The sequence below is a fragment of the Mustela lutreola genome, chromosome 1 (assembly GCF_030435805.1).
Source record: "Mustela lutreola isolate mMusLut2 chromosome 1, mMusLut2.pri, whole genome shotgun sequence".
NCBI lineage: Eukaryota > Metazoa > Chordata > Mammalia > Carnivora > Mustelidae > Mustela > Mustela lutreola.
The window spans coordinates 163917700-163938078 of record NC_081290.1 but is presented as its reverse complement, the minus strand read 5'-3'; the positions used below and the strand labels follow the sequence as shown (position 1 = coordinate 163938078).

Sequence of the window (20379 nt, the reverse complement as noted above, 5' to 3'; positions counted from 1 at the left end):
AGTCCCCAAGGTCTGGCACTGAACCACAAGGTGCCCGAGTGGCCCCGTGCACTCTGGGAAGAAGCGGTGCAAAGGCCCAGGGAGTAGGCATGTGAGGCTCCGTGGGTTTTGGTCACAGGTTCTTTCCTTCCAACTCTTTAAAACTGTAAGAGCCATCTTTAGCTCACAGGTCCTGCAAAAAAAAAAAAAAAAGGCCAGTTTGGCCTGTGGGAAGTAGTGTGCTGCCCCTAGTCTGGTATAAAGGTGGGTGGAGGGGACTTTGGAAATAGAAAAGCCTAGAACCCACTTAGCTGTATGCCTTTGGACCACTCATTTGGCCTCCTGAGGCTTTGTCTATTGCCTTGCCTGTTTCAGAGGGCCGTTGCCTGTGCAGGGGGCTTTCTATGCAGTGACCCCCTATAGTAGAGATCCCCTGGATGGGAGCTGAGAGCACCCTAGAGGGAAGGAACATGCAATCCAAGCTGGCCTGCCCTGTCCTCAGTGTGGTAGTGGGGACAGAGCTCTCCTAGTGCCTGGAGTATTTTACAGGGCAATGGAGGTCTTGTCTCAGAAGAAGGGCTCCAGGGTTTCATTGAGGGGCAGGAGCGGAACTGGGAGTCTGCCAGACTGCAAGGGACCCCACAAAGACTGAGCGAGGGCCAGGAAGGCCCAGGGCTTTGCTGGGAGAACTCTGGGGACTACCTGGTCCTCTTGAGTCCAGGGTTCTGGTCAAGTAAAACACTAGGGGACAGTAGCTCTGAAACAAGCATGGACCCAAGCAAGCTCTTTTCATTGACACGTGCTAAGCATCTTCTGCCTTCCAGGAGCCCTGCTGCAGGCTGTTTCCATCCTCCCAGCAAGTCTGGACGCTGCGGAGGGCTATGGGGCTTGGCTGCAGGGACAGGAGTGAGGTGAGAACAGACCAGAGCCAGTGCTCCTGTTGCCTCTGATGTGATGTCCTAATTCTGTCTGTGCATTCAGGCTTGGATTGGATACCAGGCCATGGGTATTTGCGATCTTGGCTCTTCTTTGTTTGAAATACAAGGAGAAGTGACGGGTTCCTCGGCTGTCAGAAGAATCCCACTGTCACCCAGTCACGGAACCCGGAGCACTCCCTTTTGTGTACCTGTGCCATCCCAGGGCTCGTTCTGAAGGCCTCGCCTGGGACCAGGCTCCCAGGCTATCACTCAGCAGTGTGACATGGAGCACAGTCTCTTGTCTTCATATCCCCAATCGCCCTGCTCATTTCTGTGCCCCTTCCACCTGTGATGCACAGTTCTCTAGCTAGGAAAGTCCTTCTACCACTTCTTTAGCTGGTAAGCTTCTACTGAATCCTCTATTATTATTATTATTTTTCTTTACATTATTTTGAGGGGGGAGGGGCAGAGAGAGAATCTTAAGTAGGTTGCACACCCAGGATGGAGCCCGATCCAGGGCTCCATTTCACGACCTTGAGATCATTATCTGACTTGAAATCAAGAGTTGGACGCTTAACAGACAGTCACCCAGGTGTCCCTCTACCGAGTCCTTTAAAACATAACCCAAATGTTTAAAACATAACGCAAATGTCACCTCCTCTAGGAAGCCTTCCAAGACTACCTAGGCACAGTTAGTATTTCCCTCTTCTACGTTCAGGCACTTTGTGTTCCTATTGTACTGTTTGAGGGTAAACATTAGTTGAACACTTATTACAGCCTATGCCTTCCACAAGTGCTTTACTGCATTATCTCATTTAACATTTACAAACTCATGAGGTGGCTTTTTTTTTTTTTAAATTTTATGTATTTATTTATTTGACAGACAGAGATCACAAGTAGGCAGAGAGGCAGGTAGAGAGAGAGGAAGGGAAGCAGGCTCCCTGCTGAGCAGAGAGCCCGATGTGGGGCTCGATCCCAGGACCCTGGAATCATGACCTGAGCTGAAGGCAGAGGCTTTAACCCACTGAGCCACCCAGGTGCCCCATGAGGTGGCCTTTTTTACCCCCATCTTGCAGACAAGGAAACTGAGGCTTAGAGGAGCTACATAACCTGCCCCAGGTCACCTAACTGTTAACTGGTAAGGCTGGGATCTGCATCCAGGCCGCTGGACTCCAGTGCCCTCCCTACTAACCACTAAATTATATTGTCTCCCTTACATTACTTATAATTACCCCAAACTGTAATGATAAGTTTATAGGTCTGTAAATGCCTCCTGTGCCAAGAACTCATATTTGTTGCCCTAGTTTACATAATACAGCTCATAGTAGGGAGACAGCTGGGTGGGTGGGGAGCACCTGACTCCAGCTGGAGGTGAGGTGGTTCCTGCCGCCAGTGGCCATACCATTTTGGAACCATCAGCCAGGCAGGAGCAACAGAATGGTGTCCTGACCCGCAAGCACCTTCGCTGTGCTCGGAAGTGCTTCACATTGGGGCATGCAGAATCTGGAGTAGAGGATGGCTAGTTCCCATCCCTAGACAGCCTACAGGGGCAGAAGCTCAACCCTGGTCCTTGCAGGACGCACTTGGGCCGAGTCTCACTCCAGAGTCAGGGCCTGGACTCCGAGCCCCATAGGTTCTGAATCTTGCGGGCATTCTGTGAGTCCCGGGTGTTAGAGGAAGTATCACATGTGTGAGTTCCTGTACGAACGAGTCCCCTCTTGCTCCCCGAAGGTCTGTTTACAGACCACTGGCTTCTGGGGGAGGAGAACTCTCAGGTGAGTGAAGACACGTGCATCAGGATGCTAGGCTTCTCTGACTCCTCGTGGCCGTCTCCATCTCATGGGAGGCGGGACCCCGCCATGCCCCAAAGCCTGGAGGCTCCCAGCAAGCCCAGGTGGGCCAGGGAGGTCATGCTTCCTGCCACCCCTTCCTTGCAGGTGGCCCTCTCCTGGGGAGCTGCAGGGCCTCAGGGGCAGGGGTGGCTGGATGGTGTGTGGGGGAACCCCTTTAGCATTCAGTCCCCTCTAGGGGCCAGCTGTGCCCCTTGAAGCCAACTGGAAAGCTCTTTTCTCGCCCGGAAGAGGTCCAAAGCCGATGTGGCTGCTGACACACGGGGAGGCGGGGGTGTGGGGAGAGGCGGGGAGAGCCAGAAGACCCCCCTGCAAGCCGTGTTCATACAAAATGCATTTCCCAACGTATCCCTCTGGCCTGTCGGAGCCCCTTCTGCTCAGTGCTCTGTTTATACATGATAGACAACTAATTAACATCCAAACCTCTTGAAAGGTCTTTTCAGAGGTAATGTTCTGACAGATTATGTCAGCAAGGAGCACTGATTTGTCTAAGCATGGATCACATTGTTTCAGATTGAATGAGGTGAATATTAAACTGCTTTAAATGTACTCTTCATAAAGTACTAATTACACACTCCCAAGGGAGAACAGCCAAGGAATACTAAACAGTAGAGAAGTCAACAGAAGGTTCTTTTTATAGTATGTTGCTGGGCTCTGTGTTTTTCTGTCTCCTTTCTCGCTCTCTCTCTTGCTCTCTCTCTCTCTCTCGCTCTCTTTTTTTTTACAGTAAAATCACAGCACGCTAAAGAATACACATTTATAGCACAATGCTTCTCATCTAATTATATGGCAATCATTAGTTTTAAGCTGGATGCATTATATTTTCTTTGATATATTATGCCTGAGGCATAACTCCGCGTTTATTGCTGCTACTGGCAGATTCTAATCCCCCCAACCCCCTTTCCAAATCCCAACTCCTCTCTAGTCCCCATCCTTTAACAAATTATTTAACTCCTCCTGTTAGTTTGCTTATTGTCTCAAAAAAAAAAAAAAAAAGCAAATTAAATGGGCAAAAATGGAGGAAACAGTACACCCTTCATTACATTAATTTAAAGGTTAAAAAAAATATATCATGTGTTCTTGGGAGCTGTGCAATTTTTTATCAGGCAGGTGATGCCCTGAACGTACAAGGTCTCCTCCCCAGCCCAGTGAAATTCCTTTGTAACAAATTCTATTGGATCACACTGAATTCCCACTTGGCTGAGCTTCATTGTCCCTCAGGGAAAGAGATATTTATATGTATATAAATATACATCTATAAAAGCAACACAGGGGTGGAAAAACCATGTGGCAGGGATCATTCCAGAAAAAAATGCAGGGCGGCCCTTCAGAATGCCTATCTCCAGATGAAGCCAGAATTCTGCTCCATCAGTTTTTCTGGGTATTTCTGACATCAGCCCTTGCCCATGGTTCAGAAAAATCGAGATCAATTTTGAGATGCCCTAGATTGTCAGAGTCTCAGTCCCGAAGGGAGGAAAAGGCCAAGTTCTATGGGGACGGATGGCTCGATATTGACCCAACTGGTTTCTCTTTGGTCAGGCCTCCAGTTATGATGCCTTTAAAGAAAAAAGGGATTGCAGGGTCCAAAGTGGGGACCACCTCTCTACTGTCTTCTTCCTTTTCCTCCCCACAGCAAATCAAAGAATGATGGGATCTTGCGGTTGAAAGGGTTAGACCTTTCCTATCCTCTTTGTTTTATGCTGAGGAACCTCCCCATGGGGCTTCTGGATTCACCTAGTATCACAGAGCTGCCTGCAGTTGAAGGCAGACCCTGGTGTCCTGACTCCCAGCTCTGCACTCCCCTCACCTTTAAACAGACTAACTCCAAGCAGCACTTCCCTCCCAAGAATGACAAAGGGCAAAGAGTTAAATAACAGAGTGCTATGGACTGAATGTTTGTGTCCCTCTCAAATTGGGATGTTGACTTTTTTTTTTTTTTTTTTTTTTTTTTTTAAGATTTTAACTATTTATTTGAGAGAGAGAGAGCCAGAGAGAGAGAGAGAGAGAGAGAGCACGAGACGGGGATGGGTAGAGGGAGAAGCAGACCCCCTGCTGAGGAGGGAAGTGGGGCTCGATCCTGGAACTCCAGGATCACCATCTGAGCTGAAGGTGGTTGCTCCACCAACTGAGCCACCCAGGCGCTCCTCAAATTCCAGTGTTGAAACCCTACACCCCCCCCCGTGTGATGGTATTTGGAAGTGAGGCCTCTGGGAGGTGATTAGGTCATAAGGGTAGAGCCCTCACATAGGATCGTGTCCTTTTAAGACAGGCTGTATCAGAGTTTGCTCTCTGTTCTCTCAGCCCTGTGAGACAAGATGAGAGGGTGTCTGTTGCCAGACACTAGACCTGCCAACACCTTGAACTTGGACTTTCCAAACTCTAGGAATCTAAGAAATAAATGTTCAGGTTTTTTTTAAAGTCATTCAGTCTCTGCGCCTGCTATAGTAGCCTGGACAGACCGAGACACAGATTTACCCTCTCTGAGAGCTAGAAGTCTGGAGAGTCATCTAGTCCCTGCACCTCCGCACCCCCCCACCCCCCGCAAGGTGCTGCCTGAGTATCCTTCCCAATGTCCCCATGAAGACTTGTTCTCAGCTCTGGCTCTTCCAGTGATGACCAGTGGTCAGGTCATCACTGTGTGACTCTTGTGGTGAGAAGCCGGTGTTTGGCATTCGCTGGAGAGCAGCTCACGGCGCGGAAGTGGGAGCACCTGGGTTCAAATCCCGTGCCGCTGTGCCCCAGCCATATGAGCATGGAGGAGCGATCCACATTTCTTTGCTTCTGTCTCCTCCTCATTGGTAAAATGGGAGTGAGTGCCCACCTTACAGGGTTTGTGAGGAGGAGCCTACTAAGGGAACTGAGGCTAACCTCCTAAGTATAAGCTGCTGAGTTAGTTTTATTGTTGTTCAGAAGTTCATCTCTTTCCTGGGCATCACTGCCACGCTCGAAGTTCCCCCTGGGGCCCCACAGGACAGGATTAGTTTTTCCTCCTATAGGACTGCTTGCAACCGTTTCATTCATTCGATGCTCAGCATTCACTACATGCCCCTGCTGCCGGGTACATGGCGATGGCCAGGAGCGGAGAGCCATGCGGGGAAGACCTGCTTCCTGGTCTTGTAGAGTTTATACTCCAGAAGATCTAACAGTTTGTATCTTCAGAGCGTTTCTTCCCAGGGGAAACACTCATCAGTTTCTGTGCGTGTTCCTCGCTTAACTTTTTTTCCCGGCCCGTCCTCCTTGTGTGAGATCATTCAAAGAAATAGACTGGGATGAATTCAACATGGCAGCAAAGCTGAACTTCAGTCCTAGGCACGCCTTGTGTCCATGTCCCCAGGCACACCTGTCACGCTTGCTGCTTGAGACTGGGATTCCACTGGGTGGAGGGAGCCCAAGTATTAGGTTTTCTTTTAAAGTTCCCCATTCCCAAATCCAATTTATGTGTGCACATGCATGCACGTGCCTGCCTGTGTGTATTATTCGTGTGTGCACGTGTGCCCCCAAACTGCCACACAGCTGTGGCGCCTCCATTCCAGGGAAATCGAGAAGGCTGCCTTTCTAACTGTCCACTTCTTGGGGACACACTTTTTCCCTCTAGTGCTGACCCCACCTTCTACTGGGCTCTCTCCTCAAGGCCAGGTCCTTCTTGCTGAGATATGCTAGGTGATGATCTGTGAATCTTCTGGAACGCACTAAGTTAGTTGCCAGGCCCACTGTCCCTCCGCATGTCCATCCTCCCATCACTGATGCTGCCAAAGTTAGCATAACAGAACATGACTTAGACGTTGTCACTCTTCTGCCTAAAACCCCTCCCCAGGATCCCCCAGCTTAGGATCCTGTACAATCCCCCTGGGGTGTCTCACCCAAAAGCTCCAAGCCGGACACTGTTCTAAGTGCCTCCTGGATGCTAGCCCCAAACCCAGAGTGGGCTCTCTCTGTGGCCTGACGCAATTATGGGCTTTGCACCCCTCCTTTTCTAGAGCCTGAGGATAGTACTGCACTGTCCCCATTCTGTCCTCTCACAGTGCCTGGTACATACTGGGATTGCTGAACTGTGTGGAATTATGACTGGTGCAGGGCATCTTTTTGAGAAAGAGCGCTGGCCTCATGCTAAGACACACAATAAGCGGCTAGCTCCTTGTCCTGACTGCGACATGCCCTCTTCCTTCTACAGCCCGCGTCTCCTTCCCCAGAGTGGCCTTCTTCACCCTCATGCTGGGTCTCTGCCATGAGCCCACCTGGTGAAGAGGTCGTGCAGACCTCATTGTATACCTCTGAGTGACTGACAGGTGACAGCACCTAGTACTTGTCAGGCGTCGTGGCAGACGCTGGCATTAGGGGGCACGGAGTAGGGATATGGCCTCTGCTGTCGTAGAGCTGGCAGACTCATGGCGATTTATGGAGCCCTCTGAGCACCGGCTTTCTCATTTACAAAAGGGGCCTCACCTCGGAATATCTTCCCCACGGTTGCTGCAGAGACTGAAATAATGCATTTAGGGTGGCTGGCCTGGAGTTAAGGCTCTATCAAGTTTCCAAGTAGGCATTCTGCCTGCCTCAAGAGTGCATAAGGAGCTGACACTTTAGGGACAGGAGCACCTGTGCACATGTCTGCAGGGATGTGACCTGGTGTCTGGGACGTATCTCTGCTCCTGGCCTTGGTCGCCAGGGACAGAGGAGGTATTGCTATGGGCGCCGGGCTAGATGGCCCTACTAGTTACATGGGTTACCGGCTCCGGGGTGGCAGAGCCTGGGGGAATGTGGGATCTGAGAGCAGGTCCTGTTTTGTTTTCTAACACCTTCCTTTATGGTCAGGGTGTCCATTTTCTCCTCAGCACAGACTCCTGCCCTTCTCCTTTCTAGGTCATTCTCTCTCCTGGTTCAACAAATGCCCAGTACTTCGGGCCCGCCTGGCTAGGTCTCCACAGGGGCTCCAGAGGGAGACGAAACTAGGTCTGAATTATTGCTTCCTCAAGCTGCTAGTTGTGTGGCCTGAGGCAAGGTCTTTAATCACCTCTTGCCTCAGTTTCCATATTTGCAGAATGGGGATAATAGTGCCATCCTCACGACCTCATTGTGGGGATGAAGAGCGGGAAAACTGTCCCAAACAGTGCAAGGCACAGTCAGCCCTCAGCATGTGTGAGTTTCTAGTTCCCCTGAGAGTCACACTGAGGTGCTGTGGATTTAATGGATTTTCTCCCCTCAGTAGTTCCTGCATTTTAAAAGAGGACCCCGGGGGCTGCTTGATAAAGCATGATAAATTGACTGGGGTGAAGACTTCTGGGGAAGCAGTGGGGTAGAGGAAAGAGATATTTTGGGGGCAGGAAATGGCCTTCCTTTACTTCTGGAATCACACCACTTAGACTAGCAGTTCTCAGCCTAAAAGCTGTGACACGCTGGTGTGGTACCAGCAGTTGTGAGATATATCACAAACAAATATGTTACTAATAATAAAATGCTACAGTTTTCGAATAATCCCCCCAGCTTGTTTTGTAAAGTAGAGGGAATTCAAGGTTATCCCCATAACACCATCATAGCCACTCACATCGCTCTGTGATTTCTAGAACAGGATGGAAAAGAGTGTATCCCAGCATTGACAACCTGGGCGTGGCCGGCCATGGGCGTCCACAGTTGCGTCATGGCCAGCCACGGACTTGGAGAGGAACAGAAATGTGAAAGGCTCTGAGAAATTTAGAGACACTAGATACACTGCATAGTGGAAGAGAAGAAGGGACCATTGCCTTCTGCCCTAGTTTGGTCGCCTCTCATGGCCGAATTTCATGCAACCCGCCAGACACAAAGAAGCACTTACTAGATGGTTCCATTTACGTGAAGCTCAACAATCCGCTTAGTTGATGGGGGCAGCAGTCAGAATAATGTTGACTTAGGATTGGGAAGAAGCTTGTAGGAGCCTTTTGGTGTACTAGAAATATTTTCCACGTCTTGATCTCGGTAGTGGTTACATGGTGTTATGGAGTGAATGTTTGCGTCTCTCAAAATGCGTATGTTGAGGGGTGTCTGGGTGGCTTGGTCGGTTAAGCGTCTTCCTCCTCTCAGGGTCATGATCCCAGGGTCCTGGGATCGAGCCCCGCATCAGGCTTCCTGCTCAGCTGGGAGTCCACTTCTCTCCCTGGCCCTCCCCCTGCTCTCTCTATCTCTCTCTCAAACAAATAAAATCTTTTAAAAAAATGTGTATGTTGGGCGCCTGGGTGACTTAGATGGTTAAGCGTCTGCCTTCAGCTCAGGTCATGATCTCAGGGTCCTGGGATCGAGCCTCACATTGGGCTCCCTGCTCAGTCGGGGAGTCTGTGTCCCCCTCTGTACCTCCCCCTGCTTATGCTCTTCCTCTCTCTCTCTCTCTCAAACAAATAAGTAAAATCTTTTAAAAAATGGTGTATGTTGAAACCCTACTCCCCAGTATATTAGGAGGTGGGGACTTGGGAGGTAATCAGGATTAGATGAGGTCATGAGGATGGGACCCCCGTGAGTGGGATTTGTGCCCTTAGGGGAGGCACAAGAGAGCTTTCTTCCCTTCCAACTTGCTCTCTTCCTTGCGAGCACACTTGAGATGTCGGCTGTTCATAACCCAGGAGGCTCTCACTAGAACCTGGCCATGCTGCACCCTGAAATGGGTCTTCCAGCCTCCAGGATGGTGAGAAATCGATGTCTGTCATTTATAGACACCACCCCCGCCCCCCGCCCCACCCCGTCTACTGTTCTGTATAAGAGCGGCCCAGCCAGGCTAAGACAAAGGGTAAAACAAAACACTGAAGTTTTACGCTTAAGATCTGTGTGCTTGATGTATGCATTTATAACTTAATTAAGCATTTTTTTTGAGAAGCACTTTGGAATCGCAGGCACACACCTGTCAGGGTTTTCCCTACAGCGTCCGCTGGAAGTTTCCCTAATGTTCCAGGGCCCCAGGTGTGGACAGTTAGTGTAGGAGCTGTGGGAGCACTGGGGTCACATCGGGTCAGTTCCAGTGGCCAGTGATTGGCCATGAGCTCTCCTCAGGGGCTCTGTACCCCTCAGGGCTCTCACCTGCCTGATGACTATTTGGGGCTGACATCTCAGCCGCATTAGTGCCCAGTGCATGCGGAGGCAGAACCGTCCCTAGATGATCTCGTGTCCCCTGGCAAGGCAGCTCAGCTCCTGCTGGATGCCGTCAGGTGCCCCTGGCCCGGGCCCTGCCGTGAGCCCCTCAGAGCAACCTCGGCGAAAGGAGCTGGGCACTCCGCCCCCATCAGTGGCCCCATGATGCTGAGGTGACTTTCCCCGGCCACCCATGTGGAGCTCATTTTGTTTGCTTTGTGTGTTACTTTTCACCCACCCCTTTGGTTGCCAAGGAAACAGTGACGCAGCCTCGGGTGGGGCCTCAGGCTCAGTCAATGCAGAGTCTTTTAAGGCAATGGTGGTTCAGTGTGTCTGGTGCCGGAGGGCTGGTGGGCTGGCACAGGGGGGCAGGGGAAGGGGCCATGTGGGGAGGCGAAAAGGAAGCTTTGCTGCTAGCCCACTGGACGATGCTAGTCAGGATGCCACTTTTAATTCAGAGCCTGTAGGAGACCCACCCGTGGCCGTGTCACCAGCAGACATAGGCAGATGGTTCTGGAGGCCAGATGGAACAGCCCTTCCCCATGCTCGGAGTTTGTGTGGCCTGGGACCGTCGGTCTCCGAGGCTCCGGCAGGTCCAAAGCCTGTGCAGGCCAGGCAGGGTGGGAGTAGGCAGAATGGGTTTCTGGGCACTGATAATGCATTTTGGGACTACTGGCTGGGAACTAGAATTCAGGCGGACCCCTCTTGAGAGAAATGGCTTCTGTTCCTCCAGAGGTGACTTCCCTCACTTTCCATGCCTCCACTGCTATCACCAGTGACACTGGGACCCTCGGGACTTCTCAGCCACCATGTTCAGTCTTTTGCAGTCTCAGTCTGCAGGGCCTCAGACCCAACAGCCTCCTCCGGGCCGGGCTCTCTGTCCTGCACGAAGCCTCTCTCAGGCACGTGTTCCTCACACGACCAAGTAGCGCAGTTCCGAGGCCAGGAAGTCTGGCTAGTCCTGGGTCTTATGGGGCTGAGGGGCTCTCTCTTTTGAAGGCCCTGCCCAAACAGGCAGGTCTGCCACTCTGGACTGAGCCCTGCAGCCTGGGGAGTGTGGCCCCTCCCCTCCATGCCTCAGTTCTCCTTTCTGTGTGTGGGGATGGGGGTGTGTAGGGGAGAGGGGAAGGGGGTTTGCCTCTCCAGCTGCAGGACTACCTCCCATGTCTGGCTGGCAGCTGGGCCTGGAACTGTGCGGGTCACCTCCCTGCTTCGTCACTCCCCCACCTAGCTCCCTTTTCTCTGCCAGCTTCCCTGCCACCCAGTCTCAAACCCGCAGAGTTATTTCTGGTTCATCTTTCTCCTTTATCACCTTTATCTAGTCACTTATCAAATGCTGTCAGTTTTTCCTTCAAAATGTCTCTAGCATATGTCCCTTCTTTTTTTAAAAATAAGTTTCATTGTTTTTTGGTATAAAAGAGAAATATACTCGGGATAGGAAATATGGATAGCCAAAAAGAAGAACATTAGAATTACCCATAATTCCTCCAGGCACAGCGGACTGTCATTGTTTTGATATAGACCCAGTCAGTACACCATATACCTATACCCCTTTCTCTCCCCCGCCACCACTCCCATTCCCGCTGCCACCCTTGTCAGAGCTCTCCGCCCCTCAGGGTCTCTGACTCCCCTCTCCTCTAGCCTCCTGGGCCAGTCTAACCTTCTCAGACACTACCTCTGAAACATGTCAAATCTAGGGCAGCCGCTAGTCCACAGGAAACACAGTCCCTCTGGGTAGAAACCCACAGCTTGGCAAGCATATGGCGGACGCCTTTGTGTGATTAGAAGGAAGGCTCCCCTTCGTCAGGGTAGAGGAAGCTTCCAGATTGGGCGATTGGCTGGTGGGCAGAGTGCAGCACCAGGGCCCCAGCAAAACTGCCCTAGGCCACCTGCTGGCCAGCCTTCCTGGCCTTATTAAGCAGGGCCCCTCCCTTCCCAGCGTAGTCTCCTGAGCTGCCAGACCCGTTTACTCCCTGCTTCTGGAACACTGCATTTTCTGCCCCTCCACCAGTCTTTGCCAAACTTATACCCTCTCTACATTGTCTGTACTCACCTCCCCTTCCCTACACTCATGCTTCTGCTCATCCTTGCAGGCCTGGCCCAGGGGTCACATCTCATAGGCTCTTAGGATTCAGGCAGGTCCCCGGTGTGTGCAAGGGGGTGGGGTCTGTGAGAACAGGACGTGACCTGGGCTGTCAGGTCTTCACCCAGATTATTAAAGGCAGTGTTCCAATGTCCACACCAAATCAACGCGTTAAGAAGCTTTGCCCAAGTGGGGCAAAGTTGTCCAGCTCTTGCCACCGTCTGTCTCTCTTCTAAGAATTTTGTGTGTCTCTGCCCCGCCTCTCCTTATCCGCCTGGCTCCTCATATAGAAGCACGAGATACCTGCTGGCAGTTTAGGCTTATAAGGTTTCATGGAAAGTGCAATTATTGACCCATTCAACAAGCATTTAGCGCGTGCCTACCCAGGCTTTGTAGGAAAGAACCCGGGCTTGGGTTCTGATTCTAATACTCTTTTGAGCAAGTCACTTACGTTCTCTAAGCCTCATTGCCCACCTGTAAAATGGGGACTTCAGTAATTCTCAACCCACCCAATCGCACCAAGGCGTTTGAAATCATACGTGAAGGCATTTTGTAAATTGCGATGCTCCGTGGAATGCCATTATTAGCTCGTCTGCTATTGTTCAGGCTGTGCCTACATGTCTAAATGTCTAAATGGTGTGAGCAGCCTCTCTATAGCAGTGAGTACAGATCGGGCATTTGAAAAATCCTTGTGGATGAGTTAATGAAACGTACCATCTCTACCTCTTTCGGGAGAGGATGTGTACAGACGGCGACAAAACCATTGTCATGGAACGATAATATTACAATACTGGGAAGACAATGGAGCCCCTGCTCTGTGCTTGCTGTTGGCATAAGAGGTTTCACAATCATCATCTCCTTTGACCTTCACAATAACTCTTCTCAGGAAGGTACTATATTACCACCATCATGCAGTAGAGGAAACTGATGCCTAGTGAAATGAATAATGTCCCTGAGTCATGTCGCTGGTGAGAGGTATGGACAGGAGAGGAAACATGGAAGTAAAACAAGCACAGTGAGTCAGCCCATGGCTTTGGAGGGTTAGTGGTAATAACATATACAAGGTCATCTCAGCAGACCATAAGCTCACAACAGCTCATTCCTATTATTACTGAGCTCTAGGCCTGTTACGCACATTATTTGATTTGGTTCAGTCCTTACAGCAATCCTGTGAAGTATCATCCTGCCCATTTTACAAAAGGGGAAACCGACATTCAGAGAGGTTCAGAGCCTCCGCCAGACCACACCCACAGCCGGATAACTGAGAAGCTGGCCTGGGACCCAGAGCCCAATACCCCTTGTACCCCGAGGTCAATCGTTGGGGGCTCACCAAGCTTCCCCCAGACAAAGAGGAAACGCTCTGCTTCCTCTAACATTTGCTGGTGGTACTTCCGTGAGCCTGGTAGCTGGAGGGCCCTTGTTAAGGCCTTCAGAGTGGCCTCCACCAGAGCCCACCTCTCTCTCAGAAGTACCTGTACAGTTGGGATGCTGAGGCCTGGGAAAATTTGGGCCCTCCCTTTAAAACTTCAGGGAACAAAGACTTACAGAACCTATCTTGGCCTTCCCCACCCCCTACCCAATTTTTTTCCCAAAGAAAAATGAAAGAATCTGATAATTACTTCTATCTACCACCCAACTGTACTAATTACCAACCTATTTCTTCACAGTGTGACAGACACCAGCTCTGGAAAACACATAGAGATAAATTAGCACTAATTGGTTTTCCTCTGGCTGTTTGAATTAGTATTTAAAGCTCCAATTACAAAGCAGAATAATTGCTATTAATGTCCTATCGCAGTACAAAAGGCAGTTCTCTCGAGAACCAGCCCAGGTGTATTATTACTTTGATTACAGCATATTTAACCTGGCTCGTTAAGAGGGAGACACGGGGGACAGTTTCAAAATGGCGGACAGACCACTTCCTGCAGGGTGGAAGCTTGAAGACAGAACTGTGACTCGGGGGAAGAAAAAGGCGGGAACAGAAGAAGAGAGCACAGAGGCAGGAAAAGCTGGGCCCGAAAGTCTGAAAGTCTATAGGGTTTCTCAGGAGGGTTCCTGGAGTCCGACTTCCCTGACTGTCTCCCTGAGGAACCCTCCTGGGTCCAGACAACCCTACCCCATCCAGAACCAGCTCCGCCTCCCATCCAAGGCCAGCAAAGCCCTCTGCAGCCCTTCCTGGCCCCTGCGTGAATGCCCGGGGAGTGAGGCTGCCCACAGAAGGACCCGTGGGATGTTTCTGGTGTTGGCCTCAGACTTTTACTAGTGATTGAGTGGGGGTTGTGCCCTCCATGTTCACATCTCTCCAGGCCAAGTCTCAGTCGGGGGCTTTAGGACACAGCGTGAGGTGTGCTTGCCACTCCCACCGGGCATCGCCTTGCGTTATATATACCCTTTGTCCCCTGCACCTGTCCTGGCATTGTTTTCATTCTTGTTCCTCTGGCAGGGCCCTTCCTGTTCTGGCCAGAGAATGGTGGGTGAGCTGGGGAGAGGTGAGCCTGGAGGGCACCTCAACGGGTGTCCGTACGAAGGGCAGAGTCCTGGCTTTCCCGCTCACTGGCTAGATGGCAAGTCCTTCCGACTCCAGGAGCCTCAGTCTCTTCAGCTGTGCAGTGGGTGCAGCATCTTCCCACTTTCTGGCTTCACAGAGCCATGAGGACCAGGTGAGAATGCTATGAACATGCTTTGTAGACTAGAGGGCAGCTCCTAAACCAGGGGGTCTTTCCTTCACTGTGGAGCAGTAGTGGCTTGCGGAAGGCGGCTCTAGAGATGGAGCCGAGGCTGCTTCCTGCTTCTCCCTTCTTTGCACTCTTCTTCCCTTTCCGTGGCTTCCCTTTCCCATCTCCTCCTCTCAGTCCCCTAGATCTCCCCATTCACGCTAGGGTGTTAAGAACTCAATGAGTTACCCTTTCCTAGAGCAGCTGCGTTTCAAAAGGGAGGGCTATGTTTAACCCAAAGAAATGAGTCACTAATGGTGAACTTTCAGGCAAACTGAGATGATATTTTGTGGGGGAGAACGAGGATGTCACAGTGCTCCGCAGAGCCCCATAGGCAGCTGTCTACTCACTGACACACAGGTTCGGTGTGGCCCTGTGCCAGGCTCAATGTGACGGGAAGCATTTTGCCAGAGAGGAAAGAGGCAAGAGAGAAATCACTGATGGGAGACCGAGGCCCCCAAAACTCAGCCAAGGCTGCTGATCCTGAATGCTGAGGTCACCACACGAGGAGTGGGTGTAAGGGGGGGTTCCTTTTCTGGAGGTGCTGGCAGTGAGCCTCTCTGGCCCCCAGGAGGACAGCCAGCTATGGGTCCTGGGCAGAGTTTGAGTTGGGCGTGCCGAGGCTATCCTGAGGAATGCGGCTCCCCCCCTCCTGCCGCCACCTTTAACTTGTGTTGCCCCAGCTCCTCTCCCCCCAGGCCTCTTTCTCTTTTGCCATATGGGAAATAGAGCCAGCTGACTTCCCCCAGTCAGGACTCCTTGACCTGTCTGACCCCCTCTTAGTCCCCTGCCCTTCCACGGCCCCAGTCTCTCACTGGCTTCTCCCCAGGAGCCCCTCTCCCTCTGTCCTGGCGGGCTCTGTGGCCCACTCCCCTTCCCCTTGTGGGGAGAGCTGCCATAGGGTAAGGGGCAAAATGGCGCCCTTGGAATCAGGAACCAGGTTCGGCCTCACATGGCCCTAAGTTAGCTGTGTGATATAGGTTTTCCCCACTTGTACCCTGACGGGGGCTCCCAGGTCTCTTCGGGGGTAATGTTCTAGGATTTTATGGCTCTCCTTTCCTTCCTTCTCCATATCACTTGATCTCTGATATCCAGGCAGCCGGCACCTCTCGGCACCCTTCGGGGACCCTGGAGGGCCAAGAGCTTTGGCTGGGGGGTTCCGGAGGTGGGCCGTGAGAAGGCAGGCAGGGCCCATCTGCCAGGGAGAAGGCTCTGGGTGGTCTCTGCGGGGTGGGCCCAGCTGTTGCAGCCAGGAAAGGAGCGTCACTGCCAACGAATCCCTCCTTTACAACCATGCTGAGAGGGACGTGGAAGGGCCCGTGGGTGGGTGTTCACGTATGGGGGGGGGATTTCTTTTTAAGAGACAAGGTGGGTGGAATGGGGGAAGCCAGCTGGCTGTGGGCTCTATTTCTACTGACAAGGCTTTACCCTGTAGGTGTGAGGAATTCCAATTAAATATGCAGCCTATTTGTCTGTGTGTGGGAGAGGGTTTGCTGGGAAGGAGGGGAACGGAGGCAGCGTCTCTGCGGCATACCAGCAAACCAGAAATTAGCTCCGTTCATCACAGGCACACGGGGCTTCCCTCAGCCCTCCTGTGCACTCACAGGAGTCGCGAGGAGACAGACAGAGGAAGTGAGAGAGAGGTTGGGGAGGCGGGTTCTCCAGACTCGAAGGGCTTCCGGAATCTCTGAGTGGGCAGGAAGGATTGCCCGACTCCTTGGCTCTTGGGGGGGTTTCCCATTCTGGAGGCACTGGCAGGGAGCTTCTCTGGCCCATCTGTCCCCACCAGGGCGGGCCAGGGTCGTCCGGGCTCACCTCTGAAACAACAGGGCTCTGTATGCACATATAGGGGCATCTTCGACGGGGGTGGCAGGTGGGTCTGTGGCCAGGGTGGCCTAGGGTGGACACCATAAGCTCTGTGGGGGGCCCCGGGGCCACCTGGACCCTCCCTTCCTTCACCCTCATGCCAGCTCAGCACTGAGAAAGCCTCTGTTGGGGGCAGCGTTCTCTCTGAAGAGCAGAACCCTGCAGTGCTGATGCTGGCACTCATTGGGTCGGGAGAGAATCCCACCAAGGAGGTCTGGGGACCCGTGGCCTCCAGATGCCATCGCGGACCTCTGCCATCCCTTCATCCCTCTTTCTACTCGTAGGTGGGGTTTAGAAGAAGACTTCAGAGTTCTCCAAGGCACAAAGAATAATCCATGTTAAACTGGCCGATACAGTCTTTCAGCAGCAACTCTGTGTGGTTTTGGGGGTTCTCCGCGGTGCCCCCCACTGCGAGACGCTCTGAACAGCAGCCAGACTCGCTGCAGGGTCCACTGGCTGTCCTGGTGGGCCAGCTGCCTTGCTCTGGGCCTTCAGACCACTGGGAGGCTGCTGTAGCCTCTTCCACTGTGGTCCACCACTGCTTCCTCCCCGGGGCCAGTCCTCTCTGTGTTTTTTCTGTTTCTCTCCCTATCTGCAAACACAGACTCCTCTTTAACTCTGATCCCCCCATCTACCTCCCGACTGGTTAAAACACCATCACTTACTGATAGAAGAAGCTTACTAAGTTCTGAATGGGAGAACAAGAAGGGCCTATTCCTGATCCAAGCACTCAGTAGCTCCAGCCACAGAACTCCCCAGATTACGTGACCTACAGGGCCGGGGGTGGGGGGGCTGTCAGCCACCAGGTGTGTCTGCAAGGTGCACACAGGGACGGCGCAGGTGGCTGGTGGAAACCAGGATGGCTTATGATGGGTCCCAGGGAGAGCGTGCCTGGCTGGAGGGAAGATCAGGGCAGGGAGCGGCACCAGCCGTGGTCTGCAGGGGAGGCGGCTACAGGTAAGACAACTGAGCAGGCAAGCAGTGGGGGCCAGAGAAGACACTACAAAGGCTGGGAAAGAGGCTCAGGAGGGCTGGTGCACCCCCTTCCTCATGCTCCATCATTTTCTTCATTCCTTCAGCTTCCCTTCTGGCTCACTCTCCTTCCTCCATCCTCCCCACTCACCCAGCTATAGGAGCTTCTGAATGAAGAGAGGGTGTGGCGGCTCCAGAAGGGCCTCCCGGTGGGGACAGAGGGACAAGACCTGTTGAGATAGCGATGGAGAAGCTCTTTCAGAATGCCATGTCTGACATGTACAGGAAGCCTGGTGGTCTTCCCTGCTAGCTGCTGCCTCCCCGCCCCCCCCCCCCCCCCCCGCTTCACCTCTCTCTACAGACACTGGAACAGAGACAGAGTGGCTCAGAGGAAGGGGCTAGAGGTAGAAGGGAGGCTGGGCAGTGAGGGGGTCGGGGGAACAGGAACTGAGAAGAGACTATGGGAGTATTGAGGTGTATCTGCGTGGGGATATTCTAACGGTAGAGTCAGGCATACGTAAATGTTTGTGTACTTGGCTTTTTAGGATATTTCCTTAAAGTAGGTATAGGGCAAGGAAGGGGAAGACTGAGTCGTGTGGCAAACACTGCCAAAGGGCACTTCTCAATGACCAGAGGATAAAGCCAATCTTTTGACACGGGATGGAACCTTGGAAGCTCTCGCGGTGAGTGCCTTGCCAGAGTCATGTGGTTGGCCTGCTGCCGCCACAGGCGCAGGGACAGAGGAGCTCAGTATGGCTCTGGCAGCAGCCCCTGCCTTCCCTGGACCCTTTTCTCAGGGTCTGGGATCCTTTCCTCTGGGACTGCAGATGATGTTTCCAGAAAACATTGGAGTCTGCTCCCCGTTAGGTCCAAAAGGCCGTCTGGGATTGGTGGAGAGATAGCACCAGGCTATATTCGGGGACAGAAGGCTTGGCCGAGGCTGGCTGTCCTCAGTGGACACCAGCGGCACCGTGCAGACCACGAGCCGGCAGGGCACCGCCGCAGCACCTTCTTATCAGCCCACTTCCCTTTGCTGGGTACCTGTGACGGGTGAGGTCGGGTGTGTGGACGCCCTCCAGGAACTCACACCCTAGAGATGCTTCTTGGAAAGAAGACATTCCTCTTTGTATTTTTTTGCTTACTGAGTCACAGGTTTGGCAGGCCCTTTGGACAGACGTTTGGGCCTTGGGTCTAGAAGAGTGTGCAGAATCAATCACTGAAGTGTTTCCCTGAGCCTGACCCCATGAGGGATTTGAGAGAGGTGCAGGGCAGCGCCCTGTCCTCGGGGAAACTTTCCAGCTGCAGGGTGGCCTACAGCAGCTGGAGAAGCACAGGTGCTGAAGGACAGCTGTGGTCACATTCTGTGGACCCCTGGAGGACGGAGCCCAAAGAGACAGGCAGGGTTGCTTTGGGACTGGGAAGGATGAGACAGACTATGGGTGGCATCCTTGAGCACTGCCTGAGCCAGGGCCCAGCTGGGCTTGTCCTGGGAAGGAAGAGGGGCAGGAGGAGGATGAGGGCACAGCCCCTGGACCTTCAGGGGACAGGTAGGGCCCGGAAGGGGATGGACAAGCTTCAGCTGAGGAGGCCACGGCAGGCAAGGTCTCCAGGTAACAGCCAGAAGAAGGCTGGGAAGCTCACTTCTTGGCTCCCAGCCTGCCTCTTCCTGCTCTGTGGTTGTCAGACTCCTCTCCTCACTCACCCGGCATGGCACTCCTGTCTCCCCCAGAGCTGGGGGCGGTGACTGGGGCACAGGGAAATGTTGTGAATGGCAGAGCTGCTCTGAGTCCCAGCCTTCCTCTCAAGGGCGGGGTGGGGGAGAAGCAACCAACCATGAGGCATTTTCCTGGCGCTAAGGATAACCTTGTAGGAGGCAGAGGGAATCCAATTAGATGGGCAAGGCTGGGGAGGCTGAGGGCATGTGGGAGGTTTCTTTTCACTTTCTGGCTTCCCCAGGCCCTAAAAGAGAAAGTATAGCCAGCTCCCTCATTCCAGCCCCCGGCTCCCCTTTTAGGGCCACCATCACACCCTGATTCCTCCTGTCATTCATCCCCTTCTCACTCAGGGTGACAGAGGTTCACAGCGGGGAGGCGGCAGGGGGGAACCCTTCCTACAGCAGCAGACCTGGGCAGCAGCCACCACGGTTCCCTCACTCTTGGTGGTTGCCTCCTGCCTCTGGAATGGAGCATGGCAGGGGGGTGGGGGTGGTGTTGGGGGGTTGGGAGGGCTGCCTCCTGAACCCCTGGAGTTGGGTCCCTCTCTGAACCTGGGCTCTCCTGGGCTCTATAGTGATCGTCCTTCTCATCCAACCGTGCTCCAGTTCAATACAGATAAGGTGACATGTGACCTCACTCCCTCAACCCACCAACCTCAGTGGCCCCTGGGGCTAAGATGTCTCTCTCAGTCTTTCCTAGAGGCACTTATGGGGGCACATAAAAGCATGCGTGCAGGAGGGTGGACATGGTGTGGATGTGGCCGGTCCTGTGGCCTCCTCCAGCCTTCTCCCAGTACCCCACAGAGGGTAGGAGTTGGCTCTACCCCAGTGACTTCTTCCTGCCTCCTGTTGTCCCCATTCCCCTCTCTTGTGATCCTGGGAGGGTCAAGTGGCTGGGGCTACAGGACTTCCCAACAAGCGTCTTAGGAGAAGGTTCTGGAAGTCCTGTCTTGATGGGGTGCTGGGCACCAAGACAAGTTCCCAGCCTTCCTCCCTCTCAGTGGAGGCCATGTGAAGGGTGCCTTTTTGGGGAAAGCAAAGTCCTCTGCCCGCCGTCCGTACCCTCCCTCAGTCGGGCCTGCCACAGGGCTCTGAGTCTTGTCATCTTGTCAGAAGCTGTCCTCGGAGGTGTGAGGAACTCCAATTAAGCATTCAGCCAGTCTGCCTGTGTGGGGGGCCTGGGCTGTGGGGGAGGCAG

General features: G+C 53.0%; 1 protein-coding gene and 1 long non-coding RNA gene across 4 annotated transcripts in view; one reads left to right on the top strand and one right to left on the bottom strand.

Annotated features, from left to right (window-relative positions):
• The window catches only part of PEBP4 (phosphatidylethanolamine binding protein 4), a 232432-nt gene that overhangs the window by 40275 nt on the left and 171778 nt on the right, over window positions 1–20379 (bottom strand). The window lies entirely within an intron of this gene.
• The window catches only part of LOC131834102 (uncharacterized), a 53871-nt gene that overhangs the window by 4090 nt on the left and 29402 nt on the right, over window positions 1–20379 (top strand). The window contains exon 2 of the long non-coding RNA XR_009354751.1: window positions 804–890. This is a non-coding gene — a long non-coding RNA (uncharacterized LOC131834102). The remainder of the gene's footprint in view (window positions 1–803; window positions 891–20379) is intronic.